Source organism: Filicampus tigris, chromosome 20 (genome assembly GCF_054856515.1).
Source record: "Filicampus tigris isolate MCC_2025a chromosome 20, RoL_Ftig_1.0, whole genome shotgun sequence".
NCBI lineage: Eukaryota > Metazoa > Chordata > Actinopteri > Syngnathiformes > Syngnathidae > Filicampus > Filicampus tigris.
The window spans coordinates 7373525-7401216 of record NC_141236.1 but is presented as its reverse complement, the minus strand read 5'-3'; the positions used below and the strand labels follow the sequence as shown (position 1 = coordinate 7401216).

General features: G+C 40.4%; 1 long non-coding RNA gene across 3 annotated transcripts in view; it reads left to right on the top strand.

The window, feature by feature from the left end:
• LOC147128099 (uncharacterized) overlaps window positions 1–17347 on the top strand; it is a 77107-nt gene extending 59760 nt beyond the window's left edge. Inside the window, exons 3-4 of one of the 3 annotated variants that reach the window (XR_015084053.1) lie at window positions 4117–4239; window positions 16924–17347. This is a non-coding gene — a long non-coding RNA (uncharacterized LOC147128099). Of the gene's footprint in view, window positions 1–4116; window positions 4240–8649; window positions 9186–9262; window positions 9494–16923 lie in introns of those variants that run through there. The other 2 variants (XR_015084055.1, XR_015084054.1) reach the window with 2 other exon arrangements.
• Window positions 17348–27692: the final 10345 nt, after the last annotated feature.

Sequence of the window (27692 nt, the reverse complement as noted above, 5' to 3'; positions counted from 1 at the left end):
AGCTCTTATACCTTATAAATTTGCCTTAAACGTAGATTTCTCTTGGCTGTGGAGAGCTAAATTTTCTTACCATCTTTTCTTTTAGGCCTTGTGCTTGTCTGCCTTTGCACAAGCATTTATTCAAATAAAGGCCTTCTCTCAAATAGACCTCTCAAATAGACTCTCCGAATTGCCTGCAGTTGAGTAAAGTAATACAAATGAAGAAAATACGGCATTCCAGAAATGGACTGCAAAGTTAAATATTCTACTGAAACTATGGAATTTCTATGTCAATACTGCTTTGGTGTTTTAATAGCTATGGAAATTTCAGCGGCATTTTTTTTTTTTTTTCTGTGTCACAATTCTAGACAAAGTGCATTACTGAAACATAAAAATACATTAAATATAAGACATTAAAGTTGCATTCAAATGACATAAAGAACACAAAAGAAAAAACAAGCAAATAGTTTAAAGTTTAAAACAGAGGTACATATTTAATGCAACAGAGTAAACAATGTTTTACGCTTGGGTACGAATGAAAAGTTTGGACTGTGGAGTAAAAGTGGATTCGTCCTTGTTTGCTCGGTAGCCTATGACCTAATGAGGACTGGATGCAAAAATATTGTTTTGAGGGCCATTTTGTGCTATGTTTAGAGGTAAGATTATTCTCAAATCTTGCCTTTAACACAAAAAGTCAAGTCATATTAATGGGGGAGGGGACCAAGGAATAATGACCAACAGTAAATGTAAACTGGTCAACCAAAATATCAGTAAGTCAAATATTGAGTATATCAACTATATGTATAATTAGACAACTGTACAGGGAGCCCGCTATCAGACATTTAATTTGTTTCTTATTTCTACTTTAAACAGAGGCACTAGTATGGATCCCTGAGGAACCTCACTGGTATTTCTGTTGGATATTAGCATATTTTTGTGCTTCTTTTTTAACCAAGTGTTATTACTTACCGGGCAGCATGGGGGAATATTGTTTAGCAGGCCTGCCTCAAAGTATTAATGCATGCTAGGATAACTCAAGACACTAAACTGTTTTGAATAGAAATGGTTGTTTGTCTCTATGCCCTGCACTTGATGCCTTGCATGCTGTGCCCCACCTCTCACCCAAAATCAGCTTGCTTCAGCTCACTCGTGACCCTAATGCAAAACAAATGCTAAAGAAAATGGATGACTGGATATATTATTTAGACCCACTGAATACACTTATTCAGAGAAGGTGTGTTAATGCTACAATCCTAACAGTAAAAGCCAGCAAACAGACGGCTAGCCACAAAAAAATAGAATTGTATCGAGATAAACGATCCAAAAACGGAGCGGGCAACAAATCAAATACAATTAACTGGCAAAGGATCAGGTAGAAGTTAAATTGGCAAGTAACACCATTGGAAAGCTAGACAATAAACCTCAGACACACTGGCAGAGGATAAATGGATCTTGGCTGGTATTTGTGAGTCTATAGAAACAGTCAGCTGTGCCCCAGGTACCATCCACTTAAGACAAATAAATGCCTTACTCAATTTTCCACTGGAAAAAAAAGCTGGTACTGGACTGCTATCTTTTACACACCGACAGTTGAATCCATTTGCACAACACTGCTAGCCAAAGCAGCAGCCCCTACAGAGGTATGAGACCAAATCATCTTTATTGTGGTGCCTGTAGACATTTTGTGTTAAAAAATGTCATTAAAAAATTAAAATGGACTCTAATGTCCACCCGACAATATTTGGTGCTTCCATTTGCATTTAATTGTATTCTTCTCAAATTTGCCAAATATTAGGGCAAATGTTATTAGACTATGAAATTATGACAAATTTCGTGGAACACCCTTGTGTATTATTTTATCCAATAATTCTTAATATTTTTTCAATCTAAAAAATATGCATGTACAAACACCAAGCCCCACAAAAACCCGATCCCCATCTATGGCTAAACAAAAGTATGTTTTCCTCCAGCAACACTGCCACTACTAAAGTGTGCATTGCAGAAAAAAAAAAAAAACAACCTGTTCAACTTTCAATTTCTTTTATTCTTTTTACCGGCCTACTCAATCAGCTGCTCAATGACGTGAAGTCGCAATATTTTTCGGTAACAGTGCTAATGCGTTCTCCTTTGTAAAACAAATGGAAGTGTAAGAATAACCAGCCAATTTAGGAACATGAATAGGACTGTTGTTTAAACTTCAAAGACACGTTTGTGTTACATTCCCACTCAGCATTTTAATTAACTGGGTCAAGGACCACGTCTTCACTCTTTCGTGATGCTTCGAAAATGATGATTATGTCCAAACAACAATAGCCGTCTTTGCTCTTAACGGTATTTGATCTGAAGGCCACATCTTTCATATGTGAAATTCATTTTTTGTTGAGTTGATTAAAAAAAACAAAAAAAACACGCACAATTCAATGTGATTCATTTTTACACGGTGTCACTGGTGTTATTGTGATTCTCTTGCCTCACTTCTGTCAAAGCAGTGTTATGCAAATAATATTAATATTGACTTTTTTTTTTTGTGAAAAACAAAAATAAAACATTCTTCTATTACATTCCGAAACAACATCATGAAGGACAAATCAATAATGCATGAAAGTGTATGTCAACTCTCCCAGACTGTTCTCAGGAGAATATTTTGAGGTTTTTGAGGTGCCTCATGTAATACACCCACCTCCATTAGGAACATGACAGATCTTTAGGATTACTCAACGAATCGTACCAAAATTACATAAATAACAATATGAAAAGATTATATCTGTTTTACCATTTAAATGTAAAAAAAAAACATAAATACAAATACTTTATAAAAATAAAAGCAAATCCTTTAAAATAGCATAACTGAAAATAATTTTGCACGTACGGTTACCAAACAAATAAAAAAATATTGAAGTCCCTGCTAAAAAAAATAGTTTTTTTTTTTTGTTTTGTTTTTTTTCTTGTTATCCCAAAACATATGAATATAATTTCAGCAGTTATGGTCACCATTGCTGTCAAAAATCTGAAAGGAGAATATATAACTTGATTAGAGTGCACATTACCAAAGTCCATTCAACAAGTCAACACTGCATTTCCGATTGGACAGTTGAAGGGCGTTTTTACAATGGAATTTATCTTTGCTGCGGCCACTGTAAAACTGGGTCAATGTTAAAATAATTCTATTGATCCCAATAGTGAATGGGGGAGGGGAGGGGGGCTTAGCCGAGCCACAGAAATGAGCCATTGAGAGCGTCCGGTCCGCAGAAGGGAGACGGCTTGAGACGTGAGGGAGATGGCAAACATCCACGCTAACAAGCGTTCTTGCCCACGACTCTGCTGCCCTAACAGCGTAGCAGCAAAAAGCTCCCAGAACTCCCGCCGACTCTCATTTATTATCATCACAGTCCTGCAAAGTATATTTGCCAAGGCCAAAAGAGCCACACAAAGAATTAAAAACTAACACAACCAGGGGAGAGTGTACCCTGCCTCTCGCCCCAAGTCCGTTTTTCTTGTCAGTGTGGCCTTTTAACCCCTTTTTAAGAAGCCAAGGCTGCACGGTGATGGAGCCCTGCCCTTTAATGATTCGGATGACTTTGTACTCTGAATACCAGCCACAAAAACTCAATTACATTTTATTACAGATGGTCGGGAGTCCTCTGAGTGCAGCGTTTGGATGCCGCCATCTCTGTGAAGGTTTTATTGAAAAGTCATTTGGTGAGATATGGATCTCACCTGAATCAAATGCACTTATGCTGGAACTCCTCGGCAAGTCATGTAAATGAATTGCAATGGATGTCAAAGAGTAATTTCCAGGTTTTTAATGTTGCATTTATACATTTTTTTTTTTTTGTATTTTGGGTGAAACAGATGGCCGGCAACGTGGAGGAAATATTTATAGGGCCACGTTAACCTTTCATCCATTTTTTTGATTCCATTTTGTAAAAATGGGTCTCTTGGGGATTGAAGTTAATACATCTCCTACCTCTCTCTCTCAGCACACACACACGCATTAACAGAATTTTCACCTGTATGCGGTTTTAAAGCGAGTTACACTCCAAAAAGTCTCGGAGTAACTAAGTGCTAAAATATAGATGTGTTTGCCTTGTGAAAAGCAAGAGAATGTGACCTGAATGAATGTTCTCTTTGGTACAGAACTGCAAGGAGAGGCGTGTGTGAAACGTTCATTCAAATGTTTCTGCGCACACTCCCGGCTGACGATGATGAATACTGCATGTAATTGTAAAGAGGCGCGACAAAGGATGAGCTGAGCCAAACGTAAGTGGTGCTTTCATTTGCTTTTTACATTTTGCGCACCAACATATGTGTCCTGTTCCCAATGAGAGACAAACTGATGCGTAAATGTACCTTTTTTTTTTTTTTTTTTTTTTTTAACTGCTCTACCTGATACATTCAATGCGGCGTGGTTTTCAGTTTCCTAAAGTACTACAGTATTTCGATGTGGAGAACTGACTACCCTAAACTGAGCCGGCAGTGGGAAAGCATCCTAAGTTGCATATTAGACATTATGTTGCCGTTAGCTCAATGAAAAATGCAAGACAATCCTTCCCTTCTTGGCTCATTAAACAATGGGTGGTGAGTCATGGCTTTTTTTTTCCCCTCAAAGAAAACTGCTTAGTGCAAATTAATTTGTCAGTTTATCAATCTTGCAGGAATTTGGTTGCTGTGATTAACATGTCTCGTGATTTCAACCGAGACCAATCTTTTGACGGGGGCTCTATTTAACGCAATTAAATTCTTCGTATTTTTTTTCTTTAAGTCTGAAATTACCCACATGCCTCCTTGATTTGCTGTCCGCAATTTTTCCTTTAAAATGTGTTGTTGCCTGGCAACAGATGTTTAGGGATCGTCAATGGATTTTTAAGTGGTTACTACCAAAATCGGTGACTGGCAATTACGTGGGTCTTGGTAAAAATAAATAAATAAAATAACTGTGGATCCAGAGATGGCATACATTTAATTTTCATGACTTGACTGTTTTATTATCATTTATAATTGGGACAATTGTGAACATTTTTGACAAATGACAAAGGGAAAACTGCATCTGCAATGTACTTCACAGAAAAGCTAACAGTTAGCCTAGCTTTCTCCTACAATGACTCTTTCTTCTTTGTATTTTCGGGTGGTCTGGCTGTCCTGTAGCACCATGCTTCCTCTCAATGGTCGGTCTCACTGCCATGGATATGACTGGTTTAGGTGAGCTGACCCATAATTGTCGACGGAGATGTCGGGTCCTCTTTTCGTAGACAGGCGCACGTGTGCTCGGCGTAAAAACTGATGCATGTTCCTTTTCATGCCAGGGCAAGTCTAGTTTACAGTGTAGAGAATTGCCAGACCGCTGAGATTAAAGGGAATGAGGAGAGCCATTGGATGACAAGTTGGCTGCATTCCCTCCCACAACGGCGCAAACGCCCCCTTGTACCTGTGCTCGCTATAATCATACAGTTGTCAATTTTTTTACCCATATGTGTATAGTAGTGTCACTCACATTTTCAAAATTGGTTAAGATGTTAAAAATCAATATGGGTATATCTCACCTTAGGAATGTGTTTCTTGCTTGAGTCCTAATTTCGGACTTAAATTTGGAATATTTCTGATGGACATATGAAAATTGATTAGTCAGTAATAGCAAACATTTTTTAATACTCCTCTTCAGAAATTGGCCTTCTGGCAGGCAGTTCAGACATACATTTGGCGTATTGTGTCCAAATGTGGGCGTAATAACCTTAGTGAAGGATTTGCACACAAGAGTGGTGGGATGCGGTCCTGCCGATGAGGCCAAACATGTAGCTGCAGATGAAGCGTCTTGCTGTGTGATGAAGTGTGGCACCATCATGTTAGGCCGCAGTGGGAATGAGTCAGCGGTAACACCGGAAGGCCACGATGGTGGCTCAGGTAACTCTCCTAAAGACAACCTTAATGATTGTGGGAATGTAGAGGGAGAGGAGGGAATAAGCGCTTCGATGGGCAGCAGCCGGACCATGGGGGCGGTGTCGAGGGGCCTCGGCAAGAGTAGGAATGTGGAGCAAGCCGTTACCGGCCGTCAGGAGATGAGGTGGCGACAGCGAGTAGGGAGGCCGATTACACCTTTTTGTAACGCGCCGTCTCCTTTCTTCAAGAGAAGAGGGGAAAAAAGTCCTTACTCTTATCCCCCACCACCACCTTTCGTACTCATGATTCAGCGGGAGGGATTATCATCTTCAGACAGCTCCACCTCCATGGCAACATGCCCTTGATCAGTCTCAAGCTGCATGGCGTACCGTAGCTCTTCAAGGGGCTTTGTTTTTGCACCAAGGTGTTAAGTTATAGAATACAAATGAGAAGTATTTTCGAAGTAATTGCCCTCAAATCCTACTTAAACGTCCGCACCCGGTGAGAAGTTCTCATACATACAAATTAGCACCGTCATGCAACTATGAAGACACCTCACACACTCACATTAGCAGAGGGAGACTGGAATTACATTTTTTATGAGCTTTGTGGTTGTTAGGCATACACTGATTAATTATTGATATAGTACACACACATTTTTATTTTTGTTTCCAAGCTTCTCTGGTCAATTTCTATGGTATGTATGAAACTGTGTATAATAGCTACATGCTATTTACACTTGGTAATATCATGACTCGGGTAGCAGGCAGTGCGAAAGGCCTGCTTGAAATTTTGTTTCTTAAACGAATCTCTCCTTTGAAACTCTGACTGCTTTAAGGCAAAATAAATCACGATTTTCAGAGCTTTTTTAATGCTATGAAACTCACCTAATTTTGCAGGCATGTTCATCCCAGTGAGGACCCAGCACCCAAAAGTAGTGCCCCATAATTACTTTTTAAAAATTCAGCCGCTAAAGAAAATTTGGCGCGGCAACCCGTAGGCATGAGCGAGACCCACAAAAAAAGTCTCCAAAAGCGAAGCCCAAAATGACCCCAAAAGTTTGACATTCTGTTATGGCTCGTTAATAATTGTGTTGCTCCTCAACTTGTCTTCCAGTTAATTCCATTTCCTGTTCTATGATTATTAACACACTTTCCCTCTTTACCATCCTGGGTGCCAACTCGGTCGAGATGCTGAAGCGAGTCTTAAAAGTTTGGTGAGAGGCTGCTTTAGATGTTCTTTGAGTAGCCATTTATGTCACACACGACGATGGCTCAAACTCCTTTTTTTTTTTTTTATTTTGACGTTTGAGCATAGTTTTCCTAAAAATGTTGGTTGAAGTAAATATTGACCCGCTTCTACGGTGTTCCACTGCATCTTAAAATGCTCGTTATGCCTGTTTGCACCCGCAATAATGCTGCAGTTGCTTGAGGCATATTTTACATTCCGGTTACTGAGCCTACTTTGGTACCTGCTATGCCAAGACAAATGACTGCACAACTTGATATTTTGACATGAGACCACGCTGAACGGTGCAGCGTCTTATTCAGGAGAATTACTGCCGCTTTGCATGTTGGGTCCCCTGGCACATGTGTAAACTGTATTCCCTGCAGCAGTGTCAGACAGCCTACTATTTGCATAAGCTTGTCACACGACCAGTCCCCAGACAGTATGCCAGAGAATGTAATTAAAAGGATGGTTTTCAGCATTGATTTTTGTTCCCCTACGTATGGAAATTCCAAAGGTTTCTTTTCCTTACATATGTAAATCGACATCAAATTTGATGTTTGATCAGCTCCTTTTTGAAGGTATATGCTGCACTAATGTGCAGCAAGTCCCCAGAGGAAACAATTTTGCAGCGCGTGGAGTGTATTGAAGAAACGATGAATCGGAACTGTGAAACCAACTGCAGAGATTCACTTGTCGAATCAATATTCTACTTTTGTATTCCTTTGCAAGACTGAATTACTGACTGTAAAATGACCAAATCCAACTTTTCACATCCCCTGTGCATAAATATTCTTGACATTTTTAGCTTCTGACCCTTTTTTTTTTTTTTTTTTTTTTTTTTTTATAAAATGCAGCTTTATTCCTGTCAATTTGCTACGCCATGAATTACATTTACTATTGTCAAATTAATTCGTGGTAGAGCTTTGGATTAAAAAAAAAAAAAAAAAAAAAAAAAATCATCTATCCATTTTATGTACTATATCATTTTATATATATTGAAAGTTATTGATGAACATTTTTTTTTCCTCGTCAAAATAAGAACCTCGGGGAAAAAAAATACTGAATTTAGGTTATTTTATTTTAAATAAATCACAAATATAAATTATAATAAATGAATCAATAAAAATAATAATTTTAAAGTAATGTCAGAGAGGTGAAAAGAGGTCAAAACAACTATGAAATTAACAGGTCAATTTAAAGGTTAAATAAACATCTTTTTAATAATAATGTGCTTAGTCGGGCTGGTCAGAATCACAATGTACGTCATTCATACTAGTCTTTTCATAGTTATTGATTTAAAACCAGAAAATCAAATAAATAGAAGAACGATCAAATTATAAACAAATTGATAAAAATGAAATGAAAAGCATATCCCTCACTGGAACTTGATTGTGCTAGCTAAATTTCCTGTTGAACAACTTTCTTCCATATTCTCTATCCTGCCTGCATTATATCTTGCAGTTGTTGTTCCTCCCTCAGAGGGTTTTGTGCAAGAGAGCAACATCGAATGCACTCGCGTACCTTGCTCTGGTATTCGGGCGAAATGTGTTTTTTGTTTGCTTTCAGCACACTGGCCAAGCTGGGATGGACATTAGCAAATTGTCAGCAAATTTGTCTTTGTTGTGGACTTACTGTGGCGACTGATCTGATCATTGCGACTCCAAAGCCCTTGTCGTACCCCATCACAACAAATGGAGCCCACCGTATGAGTTTCTACGGCGACAGAATTGGGACAGCTCTGTCATCGCTAGCAGCCAAACTACAACAGGATGGAAATTGATTAATAAGTAAAGCGGCGTGACAGAACAAGAAAGACTCCCAGATTGCTCCATGGCAGACAGACCGCCTGGGCCCTCCAAAGCAGAGGAAGTTCTCCAACCTGTTTGTTGTCACATGAAAGTTTTTTTTTTTTTTTTAATTTAAATTTGTTGTATACTATATTGCCTCTGATCTATTCATCGTAACTAATACCAGCCATTTTCATATGAATAATCTTCAAATAAGACATTGGATAAATGGATTATTGTCATGTGTGCCACAATGCTAAATCTAAAGGAATCTGCTTGACCGCAGAGTCACCCGCACCGTTTTAGGTCCCCCATTTGGCATCGACTCAGCATGGAGCTGACCCCGTTTTTGAAGTAGTACCTCATTTTTTTCCTTGATTTTTCGTGTGCAGTGAAAATGGAGCATTATACTGTACCTGACCCCTGTGCACTACTGAGCCGCTATAATCCTGGGAACAGCATGAGTTGCGAAGAATGAGAATGGACTGAAGTTCAATTGAAATTTGAGACGCAGCAGAACAATTGGGAAGCCACACGCGGCCCTCTCTCAGCATGCCGTTGTTCATTATTCCATTAATCTGTCACCTCCCACTGCCGAAGCATCACGGTGGCACAGGAGGAGGGCGCCCAAGCACCCAGATTCTTTGCACTTTGTGTTTGATGTTGGGGGACATGAATGGCAGTCTTTAAATAAATCAGGCTTAAACTAAGTGAGAATGAGGGTTTTTGATTAGATTTTCCTCTAGTTTTACTCCACCCCTTGATTCTATGGCACATTTCTCCGCCTTTTTTTCTTTTAACGGTAAAACCCGAGCTCATCTATGGCACCACATGTGGCCTCGCTGTCGTAAAAATCCTTTTCGTCCCACTCTAACAGTATCAAAGTGTACAAACCACATCCTCTGAAACTCAATTTCCCAACAGTCAATCAGAGAAAAACTCTTTTAAAAAACGCTGCAGTCAGATAAGCCCCAGCATATAGTGAAGGATTTATCAGATGCTTGAAGGTTTACGGGGCATCGCTGTTTATCAGCTACTATCTGTGTAGTGATGTATAATCTTTATTGCGCCTGAAAAAACAGCTGTGGAATTTACAGTGTGGCGATAAGGTCACCCCACTGACGGAGCGCGGCAAACGGGCGCCGGAGACGCTCTCACCCGAGCGCAGCTCACCGACACGCTTCACCGCTGTGTAACAATAACTCAGGCGGGCATACGAACAGTACACAGGCTCATAAAATGCATAAAAGAATAAGTTGATGTTCCGGGCGGATCCTGCGGCGTCATGGGACAAGGAGGTCTGAGCCAAAAACGCAAAGTTGTGCACTCGCTGGCGAACCTGAGCGAGAGCGAGAGCGAGGGCTTTGCTTAATGAAGCTTCTCCCCATCCGACTGTGGCCTGACAGCTCCTGATTCTCGAAGGATGATTAATGTGAGCTGCATCTCAAGCCGAATATATTTCACGTCATCTGCAATATCATCGCACAGGATGTCATAAATTCCTGTGGCATGTTGTCTGTATCCATCAACGCGCTTGATAGCAGAGGTGAGAATTTTTTTTTTTTTTTTTATTACCCGCTGTGCCTGAATCCATCAGTCAGTTCAGCCGGAGAGGACTCGAGTGCCGCAAAAAGTTAAGGAGCGATAGCCTGCATCCGGGTTCCCATTTATCAAGTATTTGCTCTTTCACCACATTGATGCTCGCCACTTGTGGAGATGTTGTCTGGAGAGGGAGCATCATCCGAGAAAGCATTGTTTAAAAAAAAAAAAAAAAAAGCATTTGGACTTGTCTTGGTTAATGGATTATGTTGAGTTGTCATTTTTCACAAGAGGAACTTGTTCAAGGAGGCAGCGCTGAGAACAGCTGTACGGCTTTCATGAATTTCTTCTGGCATCGTTAAAAAGTCAAACTTAATTAGAAACTTATATCCAAGCTGCAGATGGGAGCTGCAAAGTGGAATAATTGCCCATTTGTGTCGAACCCTGGCACTACATGTTCAAGTGTTTAGTCGTCCCCCTTTAATGAATCCGTTAGTCCCAACTTCAGTATCTGCAGTAAGGGCCCGCTTTAACAAGAATTTAACTGGATTCAAATCAAAAATTTTCATGACGGTGTAATTGGTTGGAAAGAACATAACATACGCTAAGAACTATGAATGGAAACTCAAGTAATTAGCACGCTGTGGACTGGATTTTGAATCGTAGTTAAAAAAACTTTGAAAGAAGGGAAAAAATAGTTCATAGGCTTAGCCCGCTTGTGTGAAGTTTCTTCCAGACAACTCATAATGTGGCTCGTGTGCCTGTATGCACTCCTTTCAATGTCCTAGCATGGTCGTGATTAGATGACAGACAGTCTCCCGGGGATCCAAACCAACCATGCCGGAGGATGTTGCAGGCAGCACAATGCTCTCCGCAGTGTCCTCAGTGTGAACCTGCTTTCATCTGTGGAAAGAATGGGGAGCCAATAGAGAAAATCTGAAAAATCTTGTTTTCAATCTCTGGGAAACGCTGGTGCTGCATGGTGAATGTTGGATCCTCCTTTCGCTCTGGAGCCTACTGCGGGTCAATTGTAGGAGTCTGGCAGTCCTTTTCCTGCTAGGTTCTTGCAGTCCTATGACCCCCCTCAACCTCTCCTGGCACTGGCTTATTTCCTGCCATCTCCTCCGCACTCTTGACGATGTGCTCCGAGGCAAAACAAACCTGAGTTTGTCAGAGGTGTTCCATCGCCGAGGTTCTGAACTACCTGAGGAACCTCTGTGGGTTGAAGGTAATGCCTCCTGCTACCACTAGAGCCGAGGGCGCTTGGGAAATACGAATCCAGCCAGAATTGGTGGAGTGTATTTGCCTCCAAATTGCGATGCTGGAGTTCCCTTTTTGAGCAGTGTAAATTGGACTTTACCATCTTAGAAACATCGGAAATGATGGAATGTAGGGTGTTCTATTTCAAATTGTAGTACCTGATATCCCCCCCCAAACAAAAAGCATCTGGCTATTTTTTTTTTTTTACACAAGTTTGGCCAATGGCGGGGTCCGCCATTGGGCAGTCCACATGTTAGTTATGCACCGAAATGCATGATCGGCTCAAATGGTATTTCATAACATAACTCTCTAGCTTTGTCTTCTTATTTTTCCTAACTCTTCCCACCTAAATTTGTTAACTCGTGCGCTCACACACGCATCATACACACGCATGCACACACTCACAACATAATGATATTATTATTATAGTACTTATACATTTAATTGGTGCCTGATCACAAAGAAAAAATCTCAATATAAAGTACAGGTGGGGGGGATCTTTGCTAAAATAGCACATGAGCAAAAATAACTCACACTCATTCATAAAGTAATTATGAGAAAAGCCTTTTATTATTTTCCAAAAGCAATCTTAACAGAATTTTGCATCATAACGAATGAATGATTTCAATTCTTCGCAACCTCACTATCCTCTTGTTTAGAAAACAGTCTGCCAGTGTATTTTAAAAGCCAACCCCCAATGGAGCATATGGAATTTGAAAATGCTTCAGGCCGGGAATTAAACAATGACGTGGAAAGTAATGAGTGGATGCGGCGCACTTGACACGCGTTATGTCGCTGAAAAATAACTGTCATACTTAATGTGAACTGAGAATAGACTGTGTTCACAGGCAAAGGGTGGCCTTGATTTAAATGTCACTGCATGATGTTTTTGTTGCTATGGAAACATTCCAGCGAGACTTTGTTGATGTTGTGCTGTTGATTTTCTCTCAAAAGAGCGACTGGAGTTGTATTTGTCATCCTAATGGGCTCTGCGAGGGGTGTTTGTTGAAAAGGAAGCGCAAAGTGGTTTGGAGAGTGAGAAAGGAAAACCAAAATAATAACCGCCAGTCACCTGCTCTCTACCTGTGGGGCAGTATAATGAAATTGTCCTCCGGCTACCACAAATGCCAGCAAGACGCCATCAGTGGTGAAAGGAAAGATGGAATGCTGATTAGGAATCTAGAAAGAGCGCTTCAGAGGCAACATAAATATATAACAAACACACATTTACAGTTTGTGACAGACAGGAATCTGATTCAGAGAAGAAAAAGTGCTGTCTACTCTGTTTCATATTTGCTTTTTTTTTGTTTCCTGTGAAGACTGTTTCTATACAAGATGTAACCAACCAGTATGAAAACCGAAGAGCTGTGTATGGGTGAAAAACAAGCACTCATGAAACTGCGAGAGGGTGAAAAACTTAAACAGAGCCTATGTCCTGAAGGAAAAAAAAAACGACAGTTTTTTTAAATAACATATCAATCAATAAAATCTGAAATATTGATCTCAAATCTAATATCCATCTTTTCATGTCAAACCTGATGTCTGTTTTCCCCCTCCCTACACGTCCAAATTACTTACCCTCATTGCCTCAAAACCTTTGGAGCGAGATCTACACTTTAACTCATTCGCTGCCAGACATATCCAGACCCTCTTTTACCCTCATGATTGAGAAAAAAAACATTGAAAAAAATATCAATAAGTTCCTGGGACTGAATGGCTGGACTGTGAAAAGGCAAATAAATACGTCAATGGCATTGAATGAGTTAAGAGCGGGTGAAACACAAAGCAGACTGTTGTGACCTTTGTGAGCTGTTGTCAAGCACTTGTAAGGGAGCTGACCTTTTTGCTACGCTGGTCACCTTTTGCGGCTTGACCTCTCAGGGGAATGTTGACTCACTTATAAGTCCACCAAGGCCTCGTTAGCCAGCTCCAGTCGCCCTCTGTATTGATGAGACTCAAATGTACCTGCCAACCTGGCCGTGTACAAGTCCCTTGCGCTTGTTCTTGCTCCTAGCTTAGCGAGATGTGGCTCGAAATATCCGTTTTTCTTTCAGGCCGTTACCAATACGTGCTAACTTGTGCAGACAAATAGAGCTGTTATGTCGCTGTCACGTGATTAGAAATGTGGAAGATGGCCATTAAAAATGAGATTTTCTTTAGTCTCATGACAGCAATCAGCATGCTGAGGCACATGCATTCCTCGAACCTCACTGCTTCTCCCATCAGCTAGACTAACGCTGCTTTGTTGAGCTGTCTGTGCCCCTCTTCATCTTTCTGTCTGTCTCTTGCAACTCTTCATCTCCTTTGCTGGTAATGGATGCTGAGACCTATTGATTTTTACCCCAACTCCCTCGATCTGGGCCGCTGGCCATCTTCGCTGCTGCTACTTAAGCTATTAGTGTGTTTTTTTTTTGTTTGTTTTTTTGTTAAGGTCCGTCAGTGTTGACCAGTTACCGTCCCTTCAGTTAGAATGTCATTTCCAAACATGATTATTTTCAGGAAGCATCACAGTAGTGTTTCACAAATAGGCTAGCCAACAGAGGAAGTCTAGTTTCCTCGACTTATTTTCTGCATGTGACTCAAACTTACTAAAATATGTAAGTACTGTCATAAGTAAGTACTGTCTTAACATCAATACTTTTTATTATACAGCAATCTGTTCTGACTAAGCAATTTGATTGGGCGAGATTAATTCCATGAATGGTCATACACAATTCAACAGCACTGTGACTTTGTCACTCCGCTCTGTTGTTTAATAACTTTATTTCAGGAAAAAAAACATTTAATTCAAAGTATAAACGGTTGTCAGATGAGTACTAGGGCAGGGAGAGAAACCCCCAGATGAGGCAAACCTCAAGGTGTGCTCACCTGATTGAATGACGCATTGAGTGTACAAATAGTAGCGCGCAACATGCTAACGAGCCGTTGAATCATTTAGCTTGCTGTTCATAGAGTGCCCACTAAATGACTTAAAAGTGTGACACATTCTTTCTGTGAAAGTGAAAATAGGAAGTAGAAAAGCCTCATTTGTACCATTTATCTATTGTTTCATGTCAATGTCACTGCTGACGCTGTAGTTAGCATGTCGCGCCAGCGGCTATCTGAAGCCACTGTTTGCGGAACTATTTTTGTTGGCTGAGCGGAATTACTGATTAAATAAACATGCAAATCATAATCTGCCGCTTATTACTGTTAACTAATAAATGTCGCTTGTATAACTGCTGTATAAAAGCAATATCACCCTCGAGGTCATGATGTTGTGCCATCTATCATCACGGCTATGATTATCTTTGACACTTGGCCTACAGCGTCGTGCCTACCAAATGAATCGCAGCCGTGAAGAATGCAGTATAAAGTACATTACTCCCTCTTGTGTGATACTGCTTAATTAAACTTGCTGAAACCTTTTCAAGGTATGCGATAGTATGCAAGGTGGTCACATAGATAAAAAGAGAAAAATAGCCAATGTCTCTGCTTTGTTATTAGGGACAAAGCATACTGAACAACTTTTAATCTTGTACCATACAACATAGGCCCTAGCTAACCTGCGATCCTGAATAGGACAAGTGCAATTTCAAATGGATGGATGAACTTGCCCAATAAATCGCTGAAGGCCACAAATGGCACCCAAGACGGACTTTTTACAACTCTGCTGTGTAAAAACTAAAACGGAGCGGAAGACAGTCTATTACAGTAAACATGGATCAAAAAGCCATTTGGCAAGAAGTTTTCCTGCTTGGTGATCAATTGAATGAAATTTGGGAAACTCTGCCACAGGCATTTATTAAACACTTTAAAGCTATTTATCCAAAAGCTTTTTCAAATTTGCAGTAAATTGTCCACCTTTAGCACAAATGTCCTTTGATACATGGCCTCTCCTCTCTTGGGCTAATGAGAAGAAACGGAGCACGATGCATTTTTAATTAGCGCAGCCTAAGCAGCCATTTTGATGCGTTAACAACAACAAAGCCAACAAAGATAAAGCTTGAAAGAAAAAATGTAATATCAAACAGCAGCGTGAAAATTAATCAGCCGTCAGCGTGTGTCTGAAAATAATGATCATAGCAGTGCCTTCCGTCTAATTTATTTCATAACTTCTGACTTTTGGACCTGCAGACACAAAGTGGATGAGTGCCTCATTCGAACAGTGATTTTTTTTTTTTTTTTTTTTTTTGCTGTGCTGCACCTCACTGATCATTAGTCAAAACGAGAGCAGATACTATAGCCAACCAAGGGACTATTGACAGGAGTTATTTTTACTGTGTAGTTTGGCTTGAGGGAGCATACAATGATTATCGCACGTACTTTTAAAAGTTTTTCTCATTGCCCTCTGATTGTAGCTGATTGTGGTGGTGGTCATATTTCCATGCAAGGACCCCCACGGGCTGTGGTCTGTCAATAGAGGGCGTGAGCCATGGAAAAACGTCACCTCTGTTCACACAGTTCGTGTCATACAAAATACAGAGCCCAAAGTGCCAGCACTGTAAGGTCAAAAATGAACAAAATATCTTTTTCTTGTTTTTTTTTTTTGTTTTAACAGTTTTTTTCCCCCCCAAATACCATAATGGAATAGAGCACTGCTATTTTTTTTATTAACTAATTACATTTTATTTATGTAGCAGTCCCACTCAAGGTGTGGCGGGCGGGAGGGAGTCACAATGTTTCAGATAATTAAAATACGACATCACAAACATCATACAGTTAATAAATGTCTTACTCTATTTATTAGCGGAACAGATGTGATTTTAACTGCTTTTGAAAAATATCCACAAAAGAGGCAGCGCTAACTGTGGAATGCTCCATAGGTGACCGTTGAAATTTTGTGTCAGATCCTAAAATTAACGGGTAGCCAATGCAAGGATGACAAAAACGAGCATGATGTGGCTGAAGGCCGCCATCGGCATTCTGGATTGTTTGGAGGCGGTCTAATGATGTTTTGTTGAGATAGTTGAAGAGATAATTGCTCAATAAATAGCAAATACTAGATAGATACTCAAGATGTGAGGAGCGAGGCATGAATGATCATTTATAGTTCACATTGGAACAACATATAGCTAAGCTTAAAAATCTATTCAGGTGGAAAAAGCGGGAATTACAATTTTGTGTTGATCAAAATCAAATGGTATGATCTAAAAAGCTTTCTCAACCTGGAACGCACATTTGTTGAAAAGTCACCCTCAGCAGGTGGCAAATTTAGGAGCCGAGCTGTCAGGGGCAACAATTAATACTTAATTTTTTTTTTGCCACATTCAAGCCTATCACTGGAGTCCAACAACCGTGCAGTGAACTTGACTTTTGAGGGAAAGCATGTCGAGCACAAAAAGGATGGGCCCTAAGACTGACCTTGGAGGAACATCTCAAGAAAGAAGGTCAGAGTCTTACTTATGGGAGGCCAACAACCACAGAAAGGATTTATTTGACAGATATGAACCAGTTAAAGTCTGTCCTCGAGACGACTACCCAGTCCTTCAGCCTGTCTGTGAGGATGTGATGAAAAACAGTATTAATAGCTGCACTGGCATCAAGCAGAATCGGGAATGGACATTTACTAGCATCAAAGGCCATCAAAATGTCATTCAGGACCATAAGAAGAGGTGTTTTTCTCAAACTTAATTTATGGTAATCAGACTGAACTCTATTAAAATAGAAAATATTAATAAATCCACTCAACAATGTTACTTGCTGGTTTGCAACATTTTTTTTTTTTTAATTTGAGATATGAAGAGCAACTTGGAATTGGGCCAATAGTTACTTAGAGCAGACGGGTCAAGTGATTTATTTATTTATTTTTTATTTTTTTGGGCGGTTGAACTGCTTACTGTAAATGCTAATTGGGCACAACAAGAAACCAGTGAGCAACTGATTATCCAACACCATAATTTGTCAGATAATAGTCCTCACTGTTTAACTTTTGCGCCTTTTGTGTGCTAAAATGTTTTGTAAATATAAATGCCACTTTCCAACAGAGGCATGTTCTTCAATTGGAGCATTTTTTTTCCTCTTACCACTAAAATGTCATGACCACTCTATAAAGCTTCAGCCTCCTGGCTTTATAGCACACACATTTGCCGTGTCACAAGTGCAGCTTGGATGCAGTACATTTATGTCAGGACTGAAAAAAACAAAAATAATAAAAAAGAGGTAGCGATCATGCAGGAAAGCCCCGCCAAGAATCAGCATTTATGAATTGTCTCTGGTTCCTCAGTCATGAGGGTTAATACTGAAATGTGCTTTGAGCTTACTTGGACTAATTAAACCAATCGCTTTCCCATCGCTTTGGATTCGCTAATAGCTAGCCCTCTTTTTTTTTTTTTTCAAGGGCGACCTGCTGAGATTGAACAGCTCATAACTTTGATGCTGTGTCATCACAGAGCAGACCCTTGACTCCATTTGATGAATAACTTGTGTGAGAGCGGAAGTCATAATTCCAATCCATCCATCCATCCATCCATCCAACCATTTTCTGTAGCACTTGCCCTCAGTGTCGTCGGTTTTCTGGAGCTTATCCCATCTGACTTTATCTGACTTTGGGCGGGAGGTGCGGTACACCACGGATTCATTTTGACAAAATATTCACACTCTCACTTACACCAAAGGACAATTTACAGTCCAAAATACACCTACCGACCAAGCACTAGTGCATAATTCTAAATAAATCTCCTATATATAACAAACAAATAATTGATCATTTAGATACAGTCAAATTAAAATGACCTGTAAAGCTTATTGTGCATTTTAGGTAGACTAAATTTGACCCCAAAGCCGAAATTTCCGTTATGTGAGCACTGTGATGTATATCTAAATGCAACATCTGCTGATGTTTGTTACCATGAGTGTTTCCTTGGCTGAGTGTCTCATGCTTAGACCGTTGGCCATATCAGTTTAGTAGGAGTGAACAATGACCTTTGGCTCCATTACAGCTGATTGGATTGGTTCTCCCTGTGCAGCCGGCTCGCCGCCCACCTCGTCCACCTGCAGCAGCACATGGACAATCCTTCAATTTTGTATACTCACTCTGCGTCCTCCCCCTTTTATATCTCTCAAGAACATCCCTGTCATTCTTTCACTCGTTCATCTTTGGAGCTCCCCAGCCATTTCTTTCCTTCCGATCATTTTAGATGTGCTTCTCGAACTCCCCTTTTCACTCATTGCCATATATCTCCCCTTTTCTGAATCTCGTCCATCATTGTGCAGTTCCTGACACTTTCAAATGCATAATGTGCCAAAATGTCTGGAATATTGAATGGATTTTCCATCGATAAAACCTTATAATACCAAGAAAAAAATGGATTCTCCAACTATTAAAGATGCGGTCTGCGATTTTCAAGCTTCTAGCAAAATTTGCTAACCTCACTTCCTACCCCCGCATCTTGGCCCAAAGCTACACCCCTCACAAATGTGCACGCGACATGCAGCTCTATGTACAATGTGCACTTTGTACAAGCTAACGTTAGCCAAGGCTGCCAAATTGGTAGCAGTAAAGTTGCCAAACATGAAATGTTACCGGTTTGATGTTGTATTGTTTGCAATATACAATCAATTTCAAATAGAAGACAGGTGATCAATTTACTTGACGGCCCAGTGACAATGATGACTTTGCCCGTGGTATTCCAGGCCCAGCAATGCAGCTGTTTGCTAGAAAATCACCGTGAGATATATTTGTACCAAGAACTTTCCATTTCCTTAATTTTAACTATTTTGTTACTGACCAGAGTTCAATAATCCGCCCTAGAAAACTATCAGCATGATGGTGCTGCGTGCTGGAGCGGGGACCGAATAAAACCTGCAAAATGCCAGCTGTGCCGGGAGGAAATTGAATGGGCATATTAGCTCTTTTCCTTTCAGACATAGGGAATTGTAAGTGACATTTATTTTTCAATTTTTTTGTATGCTTGTATGCATTCAACCACTAACGCTGATAAACCTGTTTGGCATAACACTCACCGATAATCACTGACCCTTGATGTAAGCCAAATTTGGAATGTCAAAGGAAAATGGCTTGGTTGTGGAAGTAAAAATAAATAAATAAATATGCTGTACTGTACAGGTGCAATTTCCCCCCCTATTAAAGGAAGGGATATTTTTTTTTGTACATCTTTTTGTATTTCTTAAATGCCTTTCAAAAAATAATCCAGGTAGGAAGTGACACACGCACGTACACCCCCACACTCAAAGTAAACATGCCAATAATAAACTCAGCAGAGAAATACAATTACTGTAAGCCCCCCTCCCGCCACAATTTACTTTCATGGTATTTTAGCGAAAAACTAAAAAATAATTAACAGATAGTGGAGACGGTTGTGGTTCCATTAATATAATTTCCTGTGCAGGTTTTCATTAAGATTATGGAACCTGGCTGCAGATATTTTCTCCCATTTACCGGAAGCGCATTAGTGATGTTGACCATGGATGTGGGTCAATAAGATGTTGCCTGCACTCCAGTTTATCTCAGTTTTTTTTTTTTTTTTTTTGGAGGGGCACTGTGCCAGTCAGGCTATTTCATTATGAGACGGTATCTTGCATTATTATAGAAACACCGTTGCAGGCGATAAGAGAGCAGTGCTTTTTTGTGTTGTCATGAAGCTGAAAGCATAGTTTTGCCCCGTGTATGCAGGTGTACTGTCCATACAGGAGATGTGCACCTCACATTTAAAGTACCTGCAAAGACTGAGAAATAAATCAAAAACCCTCCCGAGGTCTGAAGTTTTATTGAGCTCTTGAACTTTATGTGATTAATACTTTCACACGCTTTTGCACAGTGTGGTAAAAATCCCCGTTCCTCTTCCCACCTGCTCATTACAATAACAAGCAAAGTTGGAACTCGGTCTCTGCTATGAATACAATTAACACCTGAATGGCTCCCAGGAGAGAAAAGTGTGAGACAAAAAATATTTGTGTTTGTTTATCCATCCTTGTAGGCCACTTCTTGAGTCACACCGAATGACATAAGATGAAAGACTGTACCATTTTTGACTCTGGGGGAAGAGGAATGTGTCCATCAAAACGTCAAAATGAGGAAAATAGTGGCAGGATGTTTCTGTTCATTTGTCTGCCTGCCTCTTTTTGGTTCATGGATGACAATGTAAGATAATAGAGTCCTACCATTTTGTTATTCCGGGGAATACAGTATGTCCAATGGTTATATTGAAGCTCGAATGTCATTTTGACCATATCTATGTTTTTGTCCATTTGTGTATAAATGAACAGGGCACTTCCTGAGTCACAGAGGTTCACCAACCATTCACCAGTTCTGTCTGGATTTCAGGTCCCAGTAGCTCGAGTTGCGCTTCCTTTCTAAGGTCACGACAAAATGCCATCCATCACCCGAGCTCTGTCCTTGGATTGGCCACGATCAAATAGAAAAGTGATTAGAAATAAATTATAAGGTTATGTATGGATGAATCCGCCTCGTTGTAATGATTCATTGTGTTTGTCTGACATGAAGACTGAATAATCAGGATGTTTTTTTTTTTTTAGATATTAATCTCAGATGCTAATCAAGTCCGCTGTTGTCATATTTGGCCTCTGGAAATGCTATTTATAGGTTAGCATTGTGTCGTTATCATGTAGTTATCATAAAACGTTGAGACCAATGATGCAAAAATATATTCCTCACCATCCCTAGAGGCAAAATTAATCTTCACACTCAGTAAAGGGCACCATACTCAAGGGCAGCAATATTCGTATCTGGTCCTATCATTCATATCTTTTTGGATCATAGTGTTGCATTCCGCGAATGTACCACCTTCTAGTTTCCAAAAGCTCAGACTAATCTAATAAGAATGCCTATCTAGTCAAGAACAAGACTAAGGAAATGTGAGTCCATGACAAGATTAATAAGACTTTGACATGTGAGGAAAATTTTGTGAATATCAACGTAATTCAATAAATCAGGCCACCACCTTTTTTTTTCATGCTTTTGTGTTGCACACTCCTGACATATTCTCAGTGTGCTTCTGCAAGATATTGTGAAGCACACTGCTGACATGTGGCATATGCTCTGTGCTTCTCTTCGGGATTTTGTGGATCATGTCGCGGTCACGTTTTTATCACACTCTTTTTCTGGTCTTTGTATAACACACTGCTGACACACAACTGAGTTGGCTCAAACAAAGACTTAATTTGGAGTCTTTGGAGCAGTCTAAGGGCTGAACGGATATGTGATGAATATAATAATGTATATGATAATATACTGCAGTATTTGACAAAACCCTGACTGTTATTTGATCACATCCTGCTCTCTGCTTTTCCTGCCCTCAATTCTCTCGTCTTAGTCTGTTTTTGATTCACCTTTCACATTCCCCCTGATGACTTCTTGAATAGTTTTGATTCCTGACTTCTTTCACTCCTGTTCATCAACATAACTCCTCAGGGGAGGAAAAAGAAGTCCCTGTCTGGAAATGGCAAATAATAAAGCGCAAAAGGGTGTCAGCGCTGCCACATGAATTCCTACACACCTTGTAATTGCTGTCAGCAATCCCGCCGACAACTCAGTTAATTGCCTGTCGTCCAATTTTTGGTGAACTCGACTTGACGGGAGTGTAAGCAAGTTTAAAAAAAAAAAGAGGAATCAATCCCCCAAAATATGGTGTTGCAAGGCAATATAAATCAATGCACTGTCATATATGGATGAAGACGGGTTCAAAGAATTTCCATACATCCTGCCAATATCCGTCATCCACTGTGAACTGTGTTCATTGAAACAAGCCCCGATTTGATCCCGAGTAAGTAACCTCATTTGAGATGGGATCGTTATTATTTCAGTGTACATACTCTTTTGGGACATTCAAATTTGCTCGTGCTAATTATTTGCGACAAAATACGATTCACGGCAATGGACAAATAAATGAGTCTTTAATGACTGATCTGGGAGGGAAAATCACCCCTAACACATCCTATGCCTCAGGATAATCATCCAAAATAATCCAAAAACAATCAAGCCTTTCACGACTTTGACCAGAAGAGAGGAAAATGCTCAATTTGACCCGATTATCAGTTTCTGTGGACCTTACTTAAGTATGATAAATAAATAAATACCTCTCTGACAGTGTCAATCAAAAATGAGTATTGTTATCTTTATAGGAGCAGAACAGTTGCTGCACCTCTCACATTTGATGTTATTACATTGTGTATGCAGTGTTGTGGCCAGTTTCTTATTGAGCCCACGTTACTTCCAGATGACTGCTGCAACAAATCAAAACATGTTTGTTGCTTGTTCCATTTTGTCTTTTTTTTTTTTTTTTTTTTTCCCCGTCAAACCTTACAGATTTGCAGTCTGCTGTGTGATATCCGTTGTGTGTGGGATTAGTAACCGGTAAACACTGTCAAGCAGCGATGGTTCTTTCCCCCTGATCATTTTTATGCACCACGTACACAGTTCACGCAACGTTGTTATATTTCCAAGCCACAGGACCCACGATAATATTTGCTGTAAACTTGCAAATATTGCTGTCATTTATTTGCCCAAAAACTGCAGAAAGAAACTCGATTTTCTTTCAGCATTTTTTTCGTCCCCTGCATTCTAATAAGCTTGAATTTGAAGATAGCGTTGTTTCTATTATCCAAAACTAGTCTTCACTTTTTAGTCACACGCTGGAGAATATTAATATAAATGCAATGTTTTTGGATTGAGGGGGTTTGAGCTACTAAAATTGACTTTGAATGAAGTGGCTACTTCCTGCCATCCGCAAAGCGGCGACATCATGGCGCTTTGATGAATATTCATAAGCACATGATTGGCATGCAGGCGGATGGGCGAACGTTTTTTTTTGTTTTTTTTTTCCAGCGAGTAGTTGGAGGCAGTCGACTGTTGTCAGGTAGGAGACTGTAAAGATGGTTGTATGGAAGTTGACGTGCGTGTACGTGTGTGTGCATACATGTGTGTATGTTTGCACAACATTCCTCCTGAGGGAAGAAGCGGGCGCGGGGCGGTGAAAGATAAATGGACTGTTGCCGTGGGGAGTCGCACATAAAAAAAAAAAAAAAAAGCACAGATTCCAAACCCTGAAGTCGAGGGTTATGAACAGAAAATGTAAACACACCAGTGAGTGCAAGTTAGCTGCGTGTGTGTTCGTTTGAGAACGCAATTCTCCATGACAACACCAAGCTTCAGGCGGGTTGAGAAGCAGGAAAAGGAAAAGGGGATCGCCCTCGGTGATGACATACTCCGGGTCAGGGGTGGCGAAAACACGGATCTTTGGATGTCCCCGCGCCACTCGTCGGTCAGCTGGTCAGTTTGTACCTTCAGAATGACAAGTCGTAGTAGTGATGAGGCGCCCTGGAGCGAGGCACTGTCCCCATGTCTTGAGAGCCTCTTTCACTCTAACATCGCTCTTTCTGTGTTGTGCAATACAAAAAAAAAAAAAAAAAAAAAAGCATATACGGCTTTAACATTTCTTTATATATTGCATGATCATAACCACTGCAGTATGCATATAGAGTGAAATTTCCCTTGAAGGATTATGCAGTAGTAGTCAGTGAAGAAAAAAGATTTCAAAAATGTTCAAACGTGAGCATTCAAAAATGTTGCCTCACATATGACTATTTTTGAAGAAAAAAAATCCAGCTCGGCCCTCACTCATGAACAAGACCCCAAGGTCCTTGAACTCCTCCATACAAATTTTCCTTTTCTAAATAGTGCGCTAAATAAGAATGTCGTAGCAGGTCTAATTAGCCTACTTGACCTGAGAAATGAATTGTCAAAACAATGTAAACTCTCTCAATCAGTCCGTCCTTTATTGCATATCCACGCATTTTGTATATTTTTATGCATGTCGAACAGAAAGACTGCAAAAAAGTTAGTATAAGTTAATTGTCCCCTCCAGGGACCATATCGGATTCCTTTCTCGTATTCATGGAGCCGAACATCAAGAAGACAGCGCAACACTAATTAGCTGATTACATTTCAGTCATTTGGGAGGTAACTGAAGATGCTACTCTCTTCTTCAAGGAGATCAGATATTTTCTGAGGAGGTGGTCTCATGGGTTTTAGATCTGATATGTAACAGGCAACCACAATTTCATTTAGCCTCATTGTGAATAAAGGCAACCATTTTTTTTTCATCTTACTACCTCTTGAGGGTTGCGCTAGCACCCTCGACTCTGTTATAGCTAATCAAGGGTTGTTTTTGGACGATGATGCATCGGCAGCATTTCAGCTCTGGTGCGGACCAAATCAATTGGTTCCACCACCACTTGTGAGGAAGTGATCCAACTGAATGAACGAACCATCGGATAGGACCCTCTATAGTTTTTTATCGCAACAAAATGAGATGTCCCTTTGGTTTGATGGAAGCCAGCTAACCTGCAGTTCTGTCCTACCAGACGAGCAACTGCCGCCATGAGACTAGTCAAACGTCCATCTGCGTTGTTTCTGGAATATGCACTGCATGGTTTCAGTGGCACAATTCCAATTTCTGTTGTGACAGCTCGGTGTTGATGCTCGTGGAGTTACACGTGGGTTCTTCGTGTATAAACACAGCCTTATTAGGTATGACTCACTTGAAATGTGCTTGTAACCGGATATTGTTATAAAATAGAAAATTGGGCACCCGGACCTGCAGTACTGTAAACTAATTCTATTCAGGTTCATGAGTGAGATGGAGGCCATGGTAGAGGAGACGAGAGCAGGTGAACACCCTGGATTGGTCTTTAGTCAAAAACAGGGCACTTATATAACAAACTCTCATTCTAAAATGCATAACCAGTTAAAGCTTACATTTTCCTTAAAATGTTCTTAAAGGTACACACTCTTGGCCAATCGAGCACCAAGTGGCTGTCTATGAATCTAATACAGCAGATTGTGTGTTTTATAAAAGAGTTTGTTCCACAAATCCGTCCTGGATATTGTCAATACAAAGATGAAGACTTGTGAGATTAAGAGAATTGAAAAGAGGATCACACTCGAAACGATGGCCCCATATACAAAAAAGTGTGTCTTGTATAATGGCCCCCGCCTATGTCATGAACATACTTCATCATCAACATCAGGAGACTCCCGTGAGAGTCCGTCTCCCAGCAGGTGTTATCAAGCAGCAGCAGACCAAGCTACAGGCGACAGCATGTGTGTGTTGACAAAGCGCGAGTCACAATCAATAGGAAGGATTTTGGTGATGCGCTCATGGCTGCGCCCCAGGGTGGGATTGCGGGACTCGGGTTAAAGCGAATGACATTAAATTGTCAATGTGAGTCTTCATCATCAGCCAAAAATCAATTCTGACTTCAAGCGGAGGTCAACGCAAACAATATCTTCTATGCGAGCCCACTAGTTGAAACAGGGCATTCTGATTAATATTGCATTTGTGGATTATGAGTTAATCCGCTCGTTTTTAGCCATCTCCGGGGGCGGCCATTTTGTCTTCTGTCGACTGAAAATGACATCAACAACTGCTCACAATGACCAATCATGGCTCAGATTCAGAGAACAGGTCAGCCTTGATCGGTCGTTGTGAGCAGTTGTGATGTCAGTTTCAGTGACAGAAGACAAAATGGCCGCCCCCGGAGACAGCTAAAAACGAGTGCATTTTGCTTCTTAACTTAGATTCCACAAACGCAAAATTAACCAGAATGCCGTGTTTCAACTAGTGGGCCTGCTAGGAACATATTCTTGAAAAAAATATGTTTGGGTTGACTTTCGCGTTAACACTGGAGCATAAGTGAGTGCCTCATTGTCACCTCTACCAGGTGCTGAAAGGAGCCAACAAATGTGAGGTTTCCTGTTCTGATGACAATTCCTTCACTCGCTCCTTGCAAAGTGCTCTACTGTAATAGAGGTCCTCAATAGGTAGAGTCTATTCCAGATTTAAACCCACACAGCTTTATACAAGAACTCAAACCCATTGGTTAACGCTTGTAGGCTACAGTACGCAAACTATAAGATTTGTGGTACCATTTGCAGTTCTCTGGCAGCTTTTGTGGTTATGATGAGAGTAAATGCGAGCACGCATGCAAATACACAAACTAATGGAGTGAATCGGTTTATTTGAGGCAAGGAAGTGGTGAGAAGAAAAATCCAAGGGCGGGGTAAATAGATAACGCGGTGCTTGCAAACAAGAAAATGGCAACAGCAAACAACGTTTGTTAAAGTGCTTTGCAAGTGTAGCAAAGAATGTAGTCACACTCCAAATGTTTCTTTCTGTATTTACTTTTGTATTTATACAATTTCATGGAGTTTTAGATGCCTCTATTTTAAGCGCTTTATTCTTATTTGACAGTCAGTTGACAACGGGGCTTGTCATACATTCATTTAATTGGAACTTCTGTATTTGCGGAGTATTTCCCGCATTAACTCCATGCTGATTTTCTTTTTATTGCATCACTTTGACACATCTTTACCTCTGCCAAGGAGGTTTTGTTGCCTTGTTAGTTTGTTTGTTTGCATAAAACCGCTGAACCAATATCCATTAAAGCTTGTGGAGCGGCGGTGCGAACACATTCAATTTTGGTGCGGATCCAGGATTTTTCATTTTCGCTTAGCACTGTGAGACAGGGCATTTTCCCCATATTTTTACATTTCTCGGTCATGACATATTTCAAGTTATATAGATTTATTTCCTCTTGCATGTCAAGGTGCCATGGACTGAGGTCATGAAGGAGCAGTTGTGGTGCAAAAGGACCTCCGAGCTTGATGAGCACGGGGCTGAATGACCAGTGAGTCGATGTGTGAAATGGGTTGCTGTCGATATGGATGTGCATCCTTTTTCTCATTCATTCCGCATCCTGACATTAAACGAGATGACCTGGTGTACTTTGTGAATGTGTTTTGAGATTACACGCCGATGTTTTGCCTCGAACCTCACAAGTACACTTCTGTCTCATAAGTCTCATAAGTGATTGTGCGAAATTCAAATCAAGAAGTTACAGAAGCCGAGGCAACAAATCTGTCCTGTTTCGATACATGTATCGAAAAAGTCATGTTAGCAACCGGCGCTAATGCTTTCGATATTTGTGTGCCAATACACATGAGTGGCGTCCTGGCTGGTCCACTGATGGGACAGAACATTGAAGAAGGTAAAAAGTAAATGA